Source organism: Triticum dicoccoides, chromosome 7B (genome assembly GCF_002162155.2).
Source record: "Triticum dicoccoides isolate Atlit2015 ecotype Zavitan chromosome 7B, WEW_v2.0, whole genome shotgun sequence".
Classification (NCBI taxonomy): Eukaryota; Viridiplantae; Streptophyta; class Magnoliopsida; order Poales; family Poaceae; genus Triticum; species Triticum dicoccoides.
In genome coordinates, this window is record NC_041393.1 from 496,988,426 (window position 1) to 496,998,634 (window position 10,209).

General features: G+C 45.7%; 1 long non-coding RNA gene across 1 annotated transcript; it reads left to right on the forward strand.

The window, feature by feature from the left end:
* The first annotated feature begins 8,627 nt into the window (after positions 1-8,627).
* Positions 8,628-9,560, forward strand: LOC119335152. The gene is made up of 2 exons (XR_005161681.1): positions 8,628-8,834; positions 8,956-9,560. It is a non-coding gene; the product is annotated as an uncharacterized LOC119335152 (long non-coding RNA).
* The last annotated feature ends 649 nt before the right edge of the window (positions 9,561-10,209 follow it).

Below are 10,209 nucleotides of genomic sequence, written 5' to 3' on the forward strand. Positions count from 1 at the left end.
GAGCAAATGAAAAAAATCTACAATTTTACCACCGCGTAACGGATATGAATTAAATCATGCTCGAGTTCATATATCACATCTTGGGATCCCTCGGCGTGGCCTGCGGCCGCCAAAGACAGAGTCCGTGTTCGGCGCTGCTCCCTGATGTCTCTACGTCAAGAACTCGGCTCCCAGAATACACAGGTGAGCAGCTCGTCTTGTCGCGTCACACACCCACACACACTAAAATACAACAGTAGCTAGCATGCGCACGCTGCGCGAGCGGCAGCACACACACCCAGCGCGAGCTGCAACACACACAAGGACACATCACGCACGCACGACACGCGGCAGCACACAGACTAGCACACATCACACACGCACACGGAAGCACACGCATTGCATGCCCTAGCGCTAAAAACATGCACGACGACGAGCATGAAGACCCTTCTCCGCCACTGCGCCACCATGGCCATCGAGGCCGAGAACGCACGACCCTTCTCCGCTGCGCTACCATGGTCGTCTATGGCTGCTGCAGGTCCGTGGCCCTCCTCCATCGCCCCTGCATGGCCGCCCGATGCCGATACCATATGGCCCAAGGCCGCTGCCCCGCCATGACCCTCCTCCACCTTTCCTCCATGGCCGCCCGACGCCACGCTGCACAGGCCGATGTCCGCCGTCAATCCGCAGCAACAACATCGGTCTTGCACTCCGATATATCGCACCATCACTCTCTCAGCCTCGCGCCGCCGCCGTTTGCCTCGTACAACTACCACACCGTAGTCGAGAGAGAAGATGCGTTGAAGATTCTTTTTACCAATGAGCTAAAACAGGGGTAAAAACGACCTTTCATGTTGCACTTCACGGTGTTGGTGGTCAAAACTGACAGAAGTGTCATGGAGGGAACAAAACAAAATTTAAGTGTTAAAAAAGGAAAAATATTTTTTTGAGGGCCAAAAAGGGAAGCAAATTTTAAGAAAGGGCCAAATAAGGAATTCTCTCAATGATGTGATGGACATGACCCATCCGTTAGCTTAGCATTATGATCATGTTAGTTTCATTGCTATTGCTTTCTTCATGACTTATACAAGTTCCTCAGACTATTAGATTATGCAACTCCCGAATACCGGAGGAACACTTTGTGTGCTACCAAACGTCACAACGTAAAAGGGTAATTTTAAAGGTGCTCTACAGGTGTCTCTGAAGGTGTTTGTTGGGTTGGCGTAGATCAAGATTAGGATTTGTCACTCCGTGTTTCGGAGAGGTATTTCTGGGCCCTCTCGGTAATACTCATCACTATAAGCCTTGCAAGCATTGTGACTAATGAGTTAGTTGCGGGATGAAGTATTACGGAACGAGTAAAGAGACTTGCCGGTAACGAGATTGAGCTAGATATGATGATATCGACGATCGAATCTTGGGCAAGTAACATACTCATGACAAAAGGAACAACGTATGTTATGCGGTTTGACCGATAAAGATCTTCGTAGAATATGTAGGAACCAATATGAGCATCCAGGTTCCGCTATTGGTTATCGACCGGAGACGTGTCTCGGTCATGTGTACATAGTTCTCGAACCCGTAGGGTCCGCACGCTTAACGTTCGATGACGATTGGTATTATGAGTTTATGTGATATGATGTACCGAAGATTGTTCGGAGTCCCGGATGCAATCACGGACATGACGAGGAGTCTAAAAATGGTTGAGACATAAAGATTGATATATCGGATGACTATATTCAGACACCGGAAGTGTTCCGGATAAGTTTCGGATAAAACCGAGTATCGAGGGTTACCGGAACCCCCCCCCCCCAGGAAGCTATTGGGCCTCATGGGCCTTAGTGGAGAAGAGAGAGGGCAGCCAGGAGGTGGCGCGCGGCCCCCCTTGCCCTAGTCCGAATTGGACAAGGGGAAGGGGCGGCGGCCCCCCTCTCCTTCCTTCTCTCCACCTCTTCCTTCCCCCTTCTCTTTGTTGGAATAGGAAGGGGGGGGGGTGGCCAAACCTACTTGGAGTAGGAATGCCCCCCTTGGCGCGCCTCCTCCCCCGGCCGGCCTCCTCCTCCCTCCCTCCTTTATATACGGAGGAGGGGGGCACCCCAAAGACACACAAGTTGATTGTTTAGCCGTGTGCGGTGCCCCCTCCATAGATTTCCACCTCGGTCATATCGTCGTAGTGCTTAGGCAAAGCCCTGCGCCGGTAACTTCATCATCACCATCACCACGCCATCGTGTTGACGAAACTCTTCCTCGAACTCGGCTGGATCTAGAGTTCGTGGGACGTCACCGAGCTGAACGTGTGCAGATCGCGGAGGTGCCGTACCTTCGGTGCTAGGATCGGTCGGATCGTGAAGACGTACGACTACATCAACTGCGTTGTCATAACGCTTTCGCCTTCGGTCTACAAGGGTACGTGGACACACTCTCCCCTCTCGTTGCTATGCATCACCTAGATAGATCTTGCGTGATCGTAAGAAATTTTTGAAATTACCGCGTTCCCCAACACATACCTAGTTCAATCTCGTTACCGGCAAGTCTCTTTACTCGTTTTGTAATGCTTCATCCCGCAACTAACTCATTAGTCACATTGCTTGCAAGGCTTAGAGTGATGAGCATTACCGAGAGGGCCCAGAGATACCTCTCCGATACACGGAGTGACAAATCCTATTCTTGATCTATGCCAACCCAACAAACACCTTCGGAGACACCTGTAGAGCATCTTTATAGTCACCCAGTTACGTTGTGACGTTTGATAGCACACAAGGTGTTCCTTCGGTATTCGGGAGTTGCATAATATCATAGTCAGAGGAACGTGTATAAGTCATAAAGAAAACAATAGCAATAAAACTTAACGATCATTATGCTAAGCTAACGGATGGGTCTTGTCCATCACATCATTCTCCTAATGATGAGATCTCGTTCATCAAATGAGAACACATGTCTATGGTTAGGAAATATAGCCATCTTCGATTAACGAGCTAGCCAAGCAGAGGCATACTAGGGACACTTTGTTTTGTCTATGCATTCACACATGTACTAAGTTTTCGGTTAATACAATTCTAGCATGAATAATAAACATTTATCATGATATAAGGAAATATAAATAACAACTTTATTATTGCCTCTAGTGCATATTTCCTTCACTATCCGCGGCACAACAACACATAGAGTCGGAACAATGGAATCTCCACCGCAGCCGCCATTGATCTGGAGCTTTGCTTGCCGGAGATCGAAGGCGCTAGGGTTAGTGTTCCGCTGCGATTTGGGGGGAGAAAGAGCGTGCGTGTCAAGCGAGAGAATGAGAGAGAAAGTGCAGCGAACAGGTAAGTTTGGGCCCACATGTAAGGACAGAGGGGCAAATATATCAAACTGGCAGCCGGTTAGCAGTCAGACAGCCTTGACTGGACGGAAATGGCATGGAGGGGTATTTCTATAGGTGAAATTGGTGATGGAGGGGCAAATTTGAGCACGTTCGAAATTAAGAGCAAATATGAGTAGTGAGAATGAGTAGGGGCATAGATGTAAATGTCCCATACTATTATGATATTTATATTATACAATTAATAACCAAACACCACAAATCATTTTTTATTTTAGTTCTCATATTATTACTATGCATATTCATATTTCATACAAGCAATTTTCACTGAATATATATTTATATTATACAATTAATAACCAAACACCACAAATCATTTTTTTAGTTTTTGTTCTCGTATTATGACTATACATATTCATGTTTCATATAACCAATTCTCACTGAATATATTTTAAAACATTCTTGCAACAATGTGTGGGGTATCATCTAGTTTGCTATATGGCCGATGTATTTGATGCGCGTGTGCGTCAGGGAGCCACGGCTTCACTGAAGCGAGTCCACTTGAGCCGGCTCATGCACGAATTTCGTGTGCTGTTTTCCTTCGCTGCGGGTTTCTTTTTTCGTTTTTTGTTTTCTACTCCCTCCGTTCTTAAATATTTGTCTTTCTAGAAATTTCAAATGACTACTATATACAGATGTATGTAGACATATTTTAGAGTGTAGATTCACTCATTTTGCTCCGTGTGTAGTCACTTGTTGAAATGCCTAGAAAGACAAGTATTTAGGAACGGAGGGAGTCGTTTTTTGCTTCTAGTTTTTCATATTTTGTCAGGTTTTCAGTTGTTTTGTTCCTTTTTTTCTGTTTTGGTTCCTTTATCTATCATTTTTTATGTTTCTTTTTTATTCTGTTTCTTTTTCTTTTTCAGTTTTCTTCTCTTTGTTGTGATTTATATAAAAAGTTCACCGCATATTACAAAAATTTCATCGTATTAAGAAAAATGTCCATCATATATTATGAAATAGTTCACCTTGCATTATAAAAATGATCATCCTGTTTTACAAAAATGTTCATCGTATATTATGAAATTGTTCAACATATTTTTACTACAGGTTCAACACGTATTCAAAAGTTGTTCAACGCATATATTCAAAATTAGAAAAATGTTCATCGTATATTAAAAAAAGGTTCATCGTATCACACAAGAAAGTTCGACGTGCAACATTGCATTCTTGAACGGCGTGTTGCAGATGTCTTGCTCCTGGCCATCGAGCCGCTGATTGCACAGATCCCTTGAGGTGCTGCCGCTGTTTGGAGAACGGCCACTGGGCGCGTGGGTGTCACAATGCTTGGCGTCCATTCAGCTCACTTGCATGCCTTCCCATGCCGCCACGATCTCGCCTCGACACCGAGCATTACCGAGCTCCAACTCCTTGTGATGGTCCGTTGGTATCCCAGCTCCCCTCCAAGGTGCTTCACCGCAGGTCCTGGGCATCGGTCGTTTCCGCTCACGCTGAGTCGGCAACCCCATCTGATGTGCTGCTCCAGTCCACTCTAGCTGCCCAGGCTGAACTCCTGGTGCGCGTTGGGAGCTTTTTTGAGTGAGCGGAGGCTGCTCTGGGAAAGCTCTCTCTTGTGCCGGTTGTGTTGCAATCCGCTCCTGCACCACATTCTCCTAGTGAGGTTGATGTTGGTGGCTCAGTGGAGAACAGAGTTGGGGAGCTCTATGGTTGTTTCTCCCCTAGAGCTATGGACAACTCATCATCGCCGTCTGCCTTGCCCACTGTGATGTCTACCGTTGAGGGCGGGACCATTCCCGTGGTTGTGCCTCCGGTGCTGTAGGTGATGCCCGAGCTTCAAGTGTTATGCGCGAGCTCTGATTCGCCTTTATCAGTGGAGCATATGATGATGGACACGCAAGCAACCACGTGTGAGGGACATGATTCAACCTTGACATGTGAGTCGAGTGAGGTGAACTCGGCTGCGCACTCACATGTGGCTTCTGCACCCATTCCACCCCCGCCGACGGATAATTCCAATGCTCTCTTTGCAAAAGAGCTTTTTGACTTGCTCGCTAGCGTGGAGACTTTTAGCCCTGGAACTGGAAGGGCGATTGCTTGCCTCCTGACCGGAACGACATACAAGGGAAAATACAAGAAGGCGAGTGATTGCCCTCGGTCTGGTATAGTGAAGGAGAAGCCACCAAGGTGCAAAGGCAAAAAGAGTGGCGCCACACCCGCAGCTGCTTAATGGATGATTCCCGGTACCTCGGCTCATCCTCATGGTTTGGGTCGTCATATATGGTTTCGGCGTGGTCCACTATCTTTTGTTGGGATGTTTTTGTCGGGTTCAAAATTGTGGTGTACAAGCGTGAGGAGTTATTGCGTGTTAGGAAGGTTTGACGGGTTGCACGAGTGCTTGTGGGGTCATGATTGATGAGTAACCTAATTATGATCGGATTGTATCGGTTTTAGCCTGGTTTTCCGTACATTAATCGGGCAATTCTCTTCTTCTTAATTAATCGACGAGGCAATTCTTTTGCCTCCGTTTTGAAAAAAAAATGTTCAACATATATTGAGAAAATGTTCAATGGATATTACAAATGCTTGGTGTATATTTCTCAAAAAAAAAAACAAAGGAATACTATACTTAAATTACGGCGCCTCTAATCTACCACTAGAAGTTACCAATTTGATCGGTTAGTAGCACTTCACTCTGTGCGTTCGGTTTATTCGGTTTACATGGTTCGGTTTATACGATTTTTCGGTTTGTACGGTATTAATACTTCGGTAAATACGATATAAAATGAAAATACGGTTCGGTTTAGGTATATACCAAATTATTCCGGTATGGTTTCAGTATATACCATAATAAAAAAGTTGACGCGAATTTGAAAATGACGTAATAAAATTTACAAATTTATGACTCAAAACACATACTATTTTACACAAATACTATATAACTAGATATATAAGTATATATGCATGAATGGATTCATCCCATGATTGTTATGGGCGTGCTTAGCATTTTTTAAAGAGAAAAATGACTATGTTACAAGAAAACTATACGTGCTTGGTAGTGAATTTGACTCATGTACAAGAAAAATGATAACTTGTATGATTGTTTGCCTCAAGAAATATAAATTTATTTTTACTTCGGTTTATTCGGTTAACTGTTCGGTTTTTCGGTATATACCATAAAAACCGAAGTTCAAAACGGTATGAAAAGTTCATACCATATCAAAACCAGAAACCATAAAAATCGTAAAATTGGTTTGGTTCCATTTATTTTCGGTATGGTTTTTCGGTTCGGTTTCAAAATGTACAGAGTGAGTAGCACTCGTACACGAGAGAGAGGTCTTGTGTGTTCGATTATTCTTATTTTACTTGTGTAGAGCTCGTTTACCTCCCAATGGGCGGGCCCATTCTTTCCGCCTTCTGCGATTGCTCAACCATTTGCCGCCCACGGCCGGCAAATAGGAGCTCTCTTCCTATATGATGTGTGTTGCGTCAAAGTGTCGACCAGGCGGCCGAGATATGGGCCAGCCCTTTTGTAGAAGAGAATGAAATACAGGATCAGGTTTTGGGAACCTTTTGGAAGGTTTCCGACCAGTTTTGGAAACTATCAAAAAGGTTCATGAATTGGGTTTCTTTTTTTGAGTTTTCTTTATTGGCATTTACAATTATTGTCTTTTTCTTTTTTATTTTCTCTACTTTTTCGTTTATTTTTCGAAAAAAAATCAAAAATAAAAATATTCACGTTTTCTAAAGAATGTCTGGTTTTGAAAAATGTTTCCTTTTATAAAATGTTCTTGTTAAAAACCGATTTTTTTAAAATGTGTTTTCAGAAAATTCTCGCCATTTGAAATTATATTCGTGCTTTAAATAAATGTTTGTAATTTTAGAAATTACATTTGGAAAAGTTGCTCGTTCTTTCCAAATAAATCTTCAAAAATTTCAAAAGGAATAAGGATTTCAATTTTTTTAATGTTTTAAAAAAACATTTAAATTTCAAAAATTGTTATTGTTTTCGGAAAAAGTGTTCATAAAAGTTTTAAAATAATTCGGGTTTTTTGAAAATGATTTGTAATTTTAAAAAAGAATTGTCTTTTCATATTGTATTCAATATTTCGAAAATTGTTCTCATTTTCAAAAATTGTCTCAAAACTTTTAACAAAAATGTCCGCTGCAGTACTGTTTTGCTGCACTACTATATGGTTGCTGCATCGCCGGTCGCTACAGGACGTTCTGCTAGAGTACACCTCATTACAGCCTACAAGCGATGGCTCGCTTTGTCACGTTCCAAATGGGTTGGCCCAGTCAGACCGCGCTTGGTGCGAATCGCGACTGTTTGCCCCAGCGAGCGTCCTATAGCAGCCCTCCGACATCATGGGCAAGAAATACCTAAGCATCTATTCTAGACAAGGTTGTTGCCTTGAGGTTTAGCCACTTGTATGAAAATGACCCATGGTGAGTTTTGGACATGGCACGTGCCCTTTTTTGGTACCTGACTGTGTAGAAATGAGTGGTGTGTTCAGTTTTTTGTTTGAAATTTTTTGAACGTGGTTGCCTCATTGCCGTGTAGCTCTAGCGTTTGCATCCTGGTTTTGGAAGTTGTTCCACCGTGTAGTTTTTGGGTCTTTTAATCTGTCTATGTGCCGCTCTAGGGGTAGGCTGTTTGACCTTGTGGCATTTCACTTTTTCTTCTTTTCTATGTGCCGCTCTAGCTGGCAATGCGGCTTCAAATTTTCTTTTCCCTTTGTATGGGACGCTTTGGCATGCAACGTTTTGTGTATATATGCCCCGGAGAGTGTATGGTCGTCCGAGGTGTGCATGCGTGTACGTGGTCATTTCAGCGCTGCATGCGTACCAGCCGTTGGAGACATGCTACGTGTCTGGGGAAGCGGTGATTTTGGGTATTCGGTCGTTGGTTCATGCGCAAAAAGACAAACCATATGATTGCAAATTTCTGTGTGGCTGGTTGGACGTCCAATGGGAACTGTTGTAGCCGCTGATCGAGAGATTCGGCTGTCTGTCTAGGCGCAAAAGGACAAGGGGAGATGGTTCAAATTATGTGACTACATGGGAGTCTGTTGCTTGCGTATGGGTTTAGCCAACTGCTGTCGGTCGAAGCGGCATGGGCGGTGGGGTGGTTCGCTTATTAATATGGGCGTGTCTTGGTTTCCGCAGGCCGTGTTGTTTATGTGTATTTATCTAGACTTGCCGTTTCTTGGCATGTCGTGTTTGATTTTGTGTCCTTCTACCCGACCCTTTCTCTGCTATAAATAGGTGTTTTTCCTTGTTGCTTTTCATCTACTTGCTCTGGTGTGTTTGTTCTTTCTTGTTTACGGTTTGAGTCCATGGCTCGACTCTCTTCTTGTCGTAGTGGTCCCTGTCGTCCGGGATGGCCTCCTCGAGTGCGTGGAGCTGCTGCTGGTCGTCGTCCTCCTGCATCGTCTGGTGTTTCTGCTCAGTCTGTGGGTGTGCTGGAGAATTCCATCCCTTCTGTGCTGGTGGTGCGATGCCGTACGTGGCCATTCTGGTGGGTGTTCTAGCCCCGGGTGTGTGGTGGTGTTTTCGGTTCTCAAGAGTTTTGTGCTTGCTACGGGGTAGAGATTGGTGTTGGTCTCATTCCTTAGATCGTTGTTGTTTTGATTGGCTAGGGTCTCCGTCTTTGGTGTCCGAGTCTGTTCTTGGTGGTCATTCCATCCGACGGAGGGAGGAGATTCGGCCGACGTTGTCCGCGACGTATGCCTATGTGTGCTCAGTCAGGTTCTCCGGCGAGGGTGAGGCCGATGCCGCCGCGACGGAGTATAGGAGGTGACCGAACTCCTCCTCGCGGGGCGGGGCAAAGGACTGGACTGGACGTGGGGGGAGCGTAGGACAATCTCGACGGTGGATATCTTCCAAAGCTGTCGCCATGCGTCGTGGTAGGACGCGGCGATTAGGGCAAGGCCAACGCTACAGCGTGGACGGCTGCCACAGCTATCCACGTCGGCTCGGGTGGTCCCAAATGGCTTGAGGTGCTGCCTGCAGACCAAAGCGGGTGCCTGCAGAGGAGGCCGACTCCTACTTGACCAAAGTAGCAAAAAGGAGAGAGGGAGGAAGAAAAGTAGAGAAAGTTGAGCTTGCATGGGTATAAACACAGGCAAACTCTCTCTCCATGCGATGAAAAAGAGAGACTGTGACCCCCGTGAGGCAGCCTAATGCATTGGGTGTTTGTTTTTTAATATTATTGCTTCATCATACTTTATCTAGGTGGAGAGGATGGAGCTACACCTACGGGTGCTTCCATTGTACATGCCCTTAGGCCCTCTGCATTGACGTACGCCTTCTGCCGCATAAATGTCAGAGGCCTGGAGGACGCGAATGACGCGTGAGGACGTGTCGTGGGTCTTCATGATCTCGTGTGTGCCGTCAGGGGACGACCGCATCGAGCTCGCCGAGGTGAAGCATCATGAGCGGGTTGTGGCGTGAGCATGGTGCGGGGGCTGCGACTACGACAGGCATGCGGTGAGCCGGCGTTCTACTGGTGCATCCACGACGATGTCACTGTCGGCTTCCAATCCCCGGTCAGCCCAATCGAGTGCCCGTCGAAGAGATCCCCATCCCCGTCACCGTCCTGCCACCGCCATCGCCTCCTCCAAGCCCTGGTCGCCGCCTGGCTTCCTTCTTTCGTCCCAGCCTGATCTGATGTCTCTCTGTTACTAGCTGCTATTAATTAGAAGAAAGTGTACAAAGAAAAGTGTCATTGGACATTGATGGTTGGTTACGTGCGGGGTTTATGCAATGCAGGAGGAATTAGGAGTAGACGACAAGCGAAGGCGACGACTTCAGAGTTCAGAGGAGTAGGTTCCGTGGAAACTTCCCTTCTGTTTTTTGTCCCGTGTTTTGATGGGTGGGATGTGTTGTGGTAA